Genomic DNA, 8,286 nt, shown 5'->3' with positions numbered 1-8,286 from the left:
AATTACTTATTTATTTTACTTTATGATAATTCTTTTTGCTATTAAAGTTTCTATCAAAAAAAGTTCTTTATGAAAATTCTTTTTGCTTTTAATGATTTTGAACAGAAAATACTTCGATAATTTTAGTTGCATCAATTTTATATGATTTTAGTTTCAATAATAATAGAGGTTTCTTATAATGTTTTGAACAGAAAATACTTTGTTAATTTTAGTTTCATAAATTTTATTAAAGTTTATTTTATTTTGTCGGAACACAAGAAGTCCGGAGTTGTAATAAGTTATTAAAAATAAAAAAGAGGCGCAATGCTCATTGATTTGCTTCAAGCCTTTCGGAATAGTGTAGATTGCACTGCACATAGCTCCATGCAGTCTACCTTATTCCTCAAGGCTTGAAGCTAAGCAACGTGAGCATTGCGCCTCTTCTTCATCGTCTCTGCACTCAGGGCTTATAAATCGCTCGTAGTGCCTCTCAGCTAGCGAGGTAAGACTAAAAAACTGCTTAGTAAGAAACTCTAATACCGGTTCGTACCACGAACCGGTACTAAAGGTGCTCGTGGGGCCACAGCCTCATTAGTACCGGTTCGTGGCACCAACAGGGTCCAAAGGGTGGAATTGGTCCCGGTTCGTGCCACCAACTAGGACCAATGGCCTTACACAGCGGCGTGGTGGTGAGTTTAGTCCCACCTCGCTAGCTGAGAGAGAGCCGCACCTGTTTATAAGGTGCGGTGCGCCTGAGCTGTCGAGCTCCTCTCTAAAGCAGGCTTACGGGCCTAACCTCTCTCTACATGCCTGTGGGCCTACTGGGCCTTCTGCGGGCCTGAATCCTGGCCCATGGATGGGTTCCTAATCATATTCAGGCCGTGGTGGCCCAGTAGGTGGCATAATTTTTAATTTTTGGCCTGTTATTTTTCATGCATTTACTAATTATTTTGAGCTATAAGACCCTAAAATTGAAAAGCATTTCAAATGAACTCTGAGAAGGTTGAGAGTTGGCATGGTATCATCATTTCATCCACATAGCATGTGCAAGAAAGTTGAGAGGGTTACGGCAAAAACTAGATGCACTTCTTGTACAAAACGGACAATGGTATCATACTCGTCTATTACAAAGTTGGCATAGTATCATCATAATAGTTGCGGGAGAAAGTCTTCACTTTTTCTTCGCTTGTGTCATTTGCTTATTGCGCCGTAACCATGGATAATCTTCATCGTTTATCAGGATGCTTGGGTCAGCCTTGACTTTGAAGGGAGGAATTTCATGAAACTTTTCATAATCTTCAGACATGTCTGTCTTGCCCTCCACTCCCACAATGTCCCTTTTTCCTGAAAGAACTATGTGGCGCTTTGGCTCATCGTATGATGTATTCGCTTCCTTATCTTTTCTTTTCCTCGGTCTGGTAGACATGTCCTTCACATAGATAACCTGTGCCACATCATTGGCTAGGACGAACGGTTCGTCAGTGTACCCAAGATTGTTCAGATCCACTGTTGTCATTCCGTACTGTGGGTCTACCTGTACCCCGCCTCCTGACAGATTGACCCATTTGCACTTAAAGAAAGGGACCTTAAAATCATGTCCGTAGTCAAGTTCCCATATGTCCATTATGTAACCATAATATGTGTCCTTTCCCCTCTCGGTTGCTGCATCAAAGCGGACACCGCTGTTTTGGTTGGTGCTCTTTTGATCTTGGGCGATCGTGTAAAATGTATTCCCATTTATCTCGTATCCTTTGTAAGTCAATACAGTCGAAGATGGTCCCGTGGACAACGAGTACAACTCATCACAAATAGTGGTGTCACCTCTCAGACGTGTTTCCAACCAACTGCTGAAAGTCCTGATGTGTTCACATGTAATCCAGTCGTCACACTACACCGGGTGTTTGGAGCGCAGACTGTTCTTGTGTTCATCGACATACGGGGTCACCAAGGTAGAGTTCTGTAGAACTGTGTAGTGTGCTTGAGACCAAGAATATCCGTCCCTGCATATTATTGAGTCCCCCCTCCAAGCGTGCCTTTTCCAGTCAGTCTCCCCTCATACCGCGATTTAGGGAGACCTATCTTCTTAAGGCCAGGAATGAAGTCAACACAAAACCCAATGACATCCTCTGTTTGATGGCCCATGGAGATGCTTCCTTCTGGCCTAGCGCGGTTACGGACATATTTCTTTAGGACTCCCATGAATCTCACAAAGGGGAACATATTGTGTAGAAATACGGGCCCCAGAATGACAATCTCGTCGACTAGATGAACTAGGACGTGCGTCATGATATTGAAGAAGGATGGTGGGAACACCAGCTCGAAACTGACAAGACATTGCGCCACATCACTCCTTAGCCTTGGTATGATTTCTGGATCGATCACCTTCTGAGAGATTGCATTGAGGAATGCACATAGCTTCACAATGGCTAATCGGACGTTTTTCGGTAGAAGCCCCCTCAATGCAACCGGAAGCAGTTGCGTCATAATCACGTGGCAGTCATGAGACTTTAGGTTCTGGAACTTTTTCTCTGGCATATTTATTATTCCCTTTATATTCGACGAGAAGCCAGTCGGGACCTTCATACTGAGCAGGCATTCAAAGAAGATTTCTTTCTCTTCTTTCGTAAGAGCGTAGCTGGCAGGACCTTCATACTGCTTCGGAGGCATGCCGTCTTTTTCGTGCAAACGTTGCAGGTCCTCCCGTGCCTCAGGTGTATCTTTTGTCTTCCCATACACGCCCAAGAAGCCTAGCAGGTTCACGCAAAAGGTTCTTCGTCACGTGCATCACGTCGATTGAAGAGCGGACCTCTAGCTCTTTCCATTAGGGTAGGTCCCAAAATATAGATTTCTTCTTCCACATGGGTGCGTGTCCCTCAGCGTCATTCAGAACAGCTAGTCCGCCGGGACCCTTTCCAAAGATTACGTGTAAATCATTGACCATAGCAAGTACGTGATCACCGGTACGCATGGCGGGCTTCTTCCGGTGATCTGCCTCGCCTTTGAAATGCTTGCCTTTCTTTCGACATTGATGGTTGGTCGGAAGAAATTGACGATGGCCCAGGTACACATTCTTCCTGCTTTTGTCCAGGTATATACTTTCAGTGTCATCTAAACAGTGTGTCCATGCGTGGTATCCCTTGTTTGTCTGTCCTGAAAGGTTACTGAGAGCGGGCCAATCGTTGATGGTTACAAACAGCAACGCGTGCAGGTTAAATTCCTCCTGTTTGTGCTCATCCCACGTACGTACACCGTTTCCATTCCACAGCTGTAAAAGTTCTTCAACTAATGGCCTTAGGTACACATCAATGTCGTTGCCGGGTTGCTTAGGGCCTTGGATGAGAACAGGCATCATAATGAACTTCCGCTTCATGCACATCCAAGGAGGAAGGTTATACATACATAGAGTCACGGGCCAGGTGCTGTGATTGCTGCTCTGCTCCCCGAAAGGATTAATGCCATCTGCGCTTAAACCAAACCATGCGTTCCTTGGGTCAGCTGCAAACTCAGCCCAGTACTTTCTCTCGATTTTTCTCCACTGCGACCCGTCAGCGGGTGCTCTCAACTTCCCGTCTTTCTTACGGTCCTCACTGTGCCATCGCATCAACTTGGCATGCTCTTCGTTTCTGAACAGACGTTTCAACCGTGGTATTATAGGAGCATACCACATCACCTTCGCAGGAACCCTCTTCCTGGGGGGCTCGCCGTCAACATCACCAGGGTCATCTCGTCTGATCTTATACCGCAATGCACTGTTGGGAATCGTAGCATAATTTAAAATTTTCCTACGCTCACCAAGATGCATCTATGGAGTCTACTAGCAACGAGGGGAAAGGAGTGGATCTACATACCCTTGTAGATCGCGAGCGGAAGCGTTCCAATGAACGTGGATGACGGAGTCGTACTCGCCGTGATCCAAATCACCGATGACCGAGTGCCGAACGGACGGCACCTCCGCGTTCAACACACGTACGGTGCAGTGGCGTCTCCTCCTTCTTGATCCAGCAAGGGGGAAGGAGAGGTTGATGGAGATCCAACAGCACGACGGCGTGGTGGTGGATGTAGCGGGTCTCCAGCAGGGCTTCGCCGAGCTTCTGCGAGAGAGAGAGAGGTGTTGCAGGGGAGGAGGGAGGCGCCCAAGGCTTAGATGTTGCTGCCCTCCCTCCCCCCCCACTATATATAGGGCCAAGGGAGAGGGGGGGCGCAGCCTTGCCCCTTCCTCCAAGGAAGGGTGCGGCCAGGGGGGAGTCCTTCCCCCCCAAGGCACCTCGGAGGTGCCTTCCCCCTTTAGGACTCTCCTTTTTTTCTTATCTCTTGCGCATGGGCCTCTTGGGGCTGGTGCCCTTGGCCCATATAGGCCAAGGCGCACCCCTTACAGCCCATGTGGCCCCCCGGGGCTGGTGGACCCCCTTGGTGGACCCCCGGACCCCTTTCGGCACTCCCGGTACAATACCGATAAAGCGCGAAACTTTTCCGGCGACCAAAATAAGACTTCCCATATATAAATCTTTACCTCCGGACCATTCCGGAACCTCTCGTGACGTCCGGGATCTCATCCGGGACTCCGAACAACTTTCGTGTTTCCGCATACATATATCTCTACAACCCTAGCGTCACCGGACCTTAAGTGTGTAGACCCTACGGGTTCGGGAGACATGCAGACATGACCGAGACGCCTCTCCGGTCAATAACCAACAGCGGGATCTGGATACCCATGTTGGCTCCCACATGTTCCACGATGATATCATCGGGTGAACCACGGTGTCGAGGATTCAATCAATCCGTATGCAATTCCCTTTGTCAATCGGTATGTTACTTGCCCGAGATTCGATCGTCGGTATCCCAATACCTTGTTCAACCTCGTTACCGGCAAGTCTCTTTACTCGTACCGCAATGCATGATCCCGTGACTAACGCCTTAGTCACATTGAGCTCATTATGATGATGCATTACCGAGTGGGCCCAGAGATACCTCTCCGTTTACACGGAGTGACAAATCCCAGTCTCGATCCGTGCCAACCCAACAGACACTTTCGGAGATACCCGTAATGCACCTTTATAGTCACCCAGTTACGTTGTGACGTTTGGCACACCCAAAGCACTCCTACGGTATCCGGGAGTTGCACGATCTCATGGTCCAAGGAAAAGATACTTGACATTGGAAAAGCTCTAGCAAACGAAACTACACGATCTTTTATGCTATGCTTAGGATTGGGTCTTGTCCATCACATCATTCTCCTAATGATGTGATCCCGTTATCAATGACATCCTATGTCCATAGTCAGGAAACCATGACTATCTGTTGATCAACGAGCTAGTCAACTAGAGGCTTACTAGGGACAGGTTGTGGTCTATGTATTCACACATGTATTACGATTTCCGGACAATACAATTATAGCATGAATAAAAGACTATTATCATGAACACAGAAATATAATAATAACCATTTATTATTGCCTCTAGGGCATATTTCCAACATTTCGGTCCTCCGTGTTCCGAGGCCATGTCTGTACATGCTAGGCTCGTCAAGTCAACCTAAGTGTATTGCGTGTGTTCCGAGGCCATGTCTGTACATGCTAGGCTCGTCAACACCCGTTGTATTCGAACGTTAGAATCTATCACACCCGATCATCACGTGGTGCTTCGAAACAACGAACCTTCGCAACGGTGCACAGTTAGGGTGAACACTTTCTTGAAATTATTATAAGGGATCATCTTACTTACTACCGTCGTTCTAAGCAAATAAGATGCAAAAACATGATAAACATCACATGCAATCAAATAGTGACATGATATGGCCAATATCATCATGCTCCTTTGATCTCCATCTTCGGGGCACCATGATCATCTTCGTCACCGGCATGACACCATGATCTCCATCATCATGATCTCCATCATTGTGTCTTCATGAAGTCGTCACGCCAACGATTACTTTTACTTCTATGGCTAACGCGTTTAGCAACAAAGTAAAGTAATTTACATGGCGTTATTCAATGACACGCAGGTCATACAAAATAATAAAGACAACTCCTATGGCTCCTGCCGGTTGTCATACTCATCGACATGCAAGTCGTGATTCCTATTACAAGAATATGATCAATCTCATACATCACATATATCATTCATCACATCTTCTGGCCATATCACATCACATAGCACTTGCTGCAAAAACAAGTTAGACGTCCTCTAATTGTTGTTGCAAGTTTTTACGTGGTTTGTAGGTTTCTAGCAAGAACGTTTCTTACCTACGTATGACCACAACGTGATTTGCCAATTTCTATTTACCCTTCATAAGGACCCTTTTCATCGAATCCGTTCCGACTAAAGTAGGAGAGACAGACACCCGCTAGCCACCTTATGCAACTAGTGCATGTCAGTCGGTGGAACCAGTCTCACGTAAGCGTACGTGTAAGGTCGGTCCGGGCCGCTTCATCCTACAATGCCGCCGAAACAAGAAACGACAAGTAGCGGCAAGAAGAATTGGCAAACTCAACGCCCACAACTGCTTTGTGTTCTACTCGTGCATAGTAACTACGCATAGACCTGGCTCTGATACCACTGTTGGGAATCGTAGCATAATTTAAAATTTTCCTACGCTCACCAAGATGCATCTATGGAGTCTACTAGCAACGAGGGGAAAGGAGTGGATCTACATACCCTTGTAGATCGCGAGCGGAAGCGTTCCAATGAACGTGGATGACGGAGTCGTACTCGCCGTGATCCAAATCACCGATGACCGAGTGTCGAACGGACGGCACCTCCGCGTTCAACACACGTACGGTGCAGCGACGTCTCCTCCTTCTTGATCCAGCAAGGGGGAAGGAGAGGTTGATGGAGATCCAACAGCACGACGGCGTGGTGGTGGATGTAGCGGGTCTCCGGCAGGGCTTCGCCGAGCTTCTGCGAGAGAGAGAGAGGTGTTGCAGGGGAGGAGGGAGGCGCCCAAGGCTTAGATCTTGCTGCCCTCCCTTCCCCCCACTATATATAGGGCCAAGGGAGAGGGGGGGGCGCAGCCTTGCCCCTTCCTTCAAGGAAGGGTGCGGCCAGGGGGGAGTCCTTCCCCCCCAAGGCACCTCGGAGGTGCCTTCCCCCTTTAGGACTCTCCCTTCTTTCTTATCTCTTGCGCATGGGCCTCTTGGGGCTGGTGCCCTTGGCCCATATAGGCCAAGGCGCACCCCTTACAGCCCATGTGGCCCCCCGGGGCTGGTGGACCCTCGGACCCCTTTCGGCACTCCCGGTACAATACCGATAAAGCGCGAAACTTTTCCGGCGACCAAAATAAGACTTCCCATATATAAATCTTTACCTCCGGACCATTCCGGAACCTCTCGTGACGTCCGGGATCTCATCCGGGACTCCGAACAACTTTCGGGTTTCCGCATACATATATCTCTACAACCCTAGCGTCACCGGACCTTAAGTGTGTAGACCCTACGGGTTCGGGAGACATGCAGACATGACCGAGACGCCTCTCCGGTCAATAACCAATAGCGGGATCTGGATACCCATGTTGGCTCCCACATGTTCCACGATGATATCATCGGATGAACCACGGTGTCGAGGATTCAATCAATCCGTATGCAATTCCCTTTGTCAATCGGTATGTTACTTGCCCGAGATTCGATCGTCGGTATCCCAATACCTTGTTCAATCTCGTTACCGGCAAGTCTCTTTACTCGTACCGCAATGCATGATCCCGTGACTAACGCCTTAGTCACATTGAGCTCATTATGATGATGCATTACCGAGTGGGCCCAGAGATACCTCTCCGTCACACGGAGTGACAAATCCCAGTCTCGATCCGTGCCAACCCAACAGACACTTTCGGAGACACCCGTAATGCACCTTTATAGTCACCCAGTTACGTTGTGACGTTTGGCACACCCAAAGCACTCCTACGGTATCTGGGAGTTGCACGATCTCATGGTCTAAGGAAAAGGTACTTGACATTGGAAAAGCTCTAGCAAACGAAACTACACGATCTTTTATGCTATGCTTAAGTTGGGTCTTGTCCATCACATCATTCTCCTAATGATGTGATCCCGTTATCAATGACATCCAATGTCCATAGTCAGGAAACCATGACTATCTGTTGATCAACGAGCTAGTCAACTAGAGGCTCACTAGGGACAGGTTGTGGTCTATGTATTCACACATGTATCACGATTTCCGAACAATACAATTATAGCATGAATAATAGACAATTACCATGAACAAAGAAATATAATAATAACCATTTATTATTGCCTCTAGGGCATATTTCCAACAGTCTCCCACTTGCACTAGAGTCAATAATCTAGTTACATTGTGA

The sequence above is a fragment of the Triticum aestivum genome, chromosome 3D (assembly GCF_018294505.1).
Source record: "Triticum aestivum cultivar Chinese Spring chromosome 3D, IWGSC CS RefSeq v2.1, whole genome shotgun sequence".
Classification (NCBI taxonomy): domain Eukaryota; kingdom Viridiplantae; phylum Streptophyta; class Magnoliopsida; order Poales; family Poaceae; genus Triticum; species Triticum aestivum.
The sequence above is the reverse complement of the archived record's forward strand: the minus strand, read 5'-3'. Positions refer to the sequence as shown.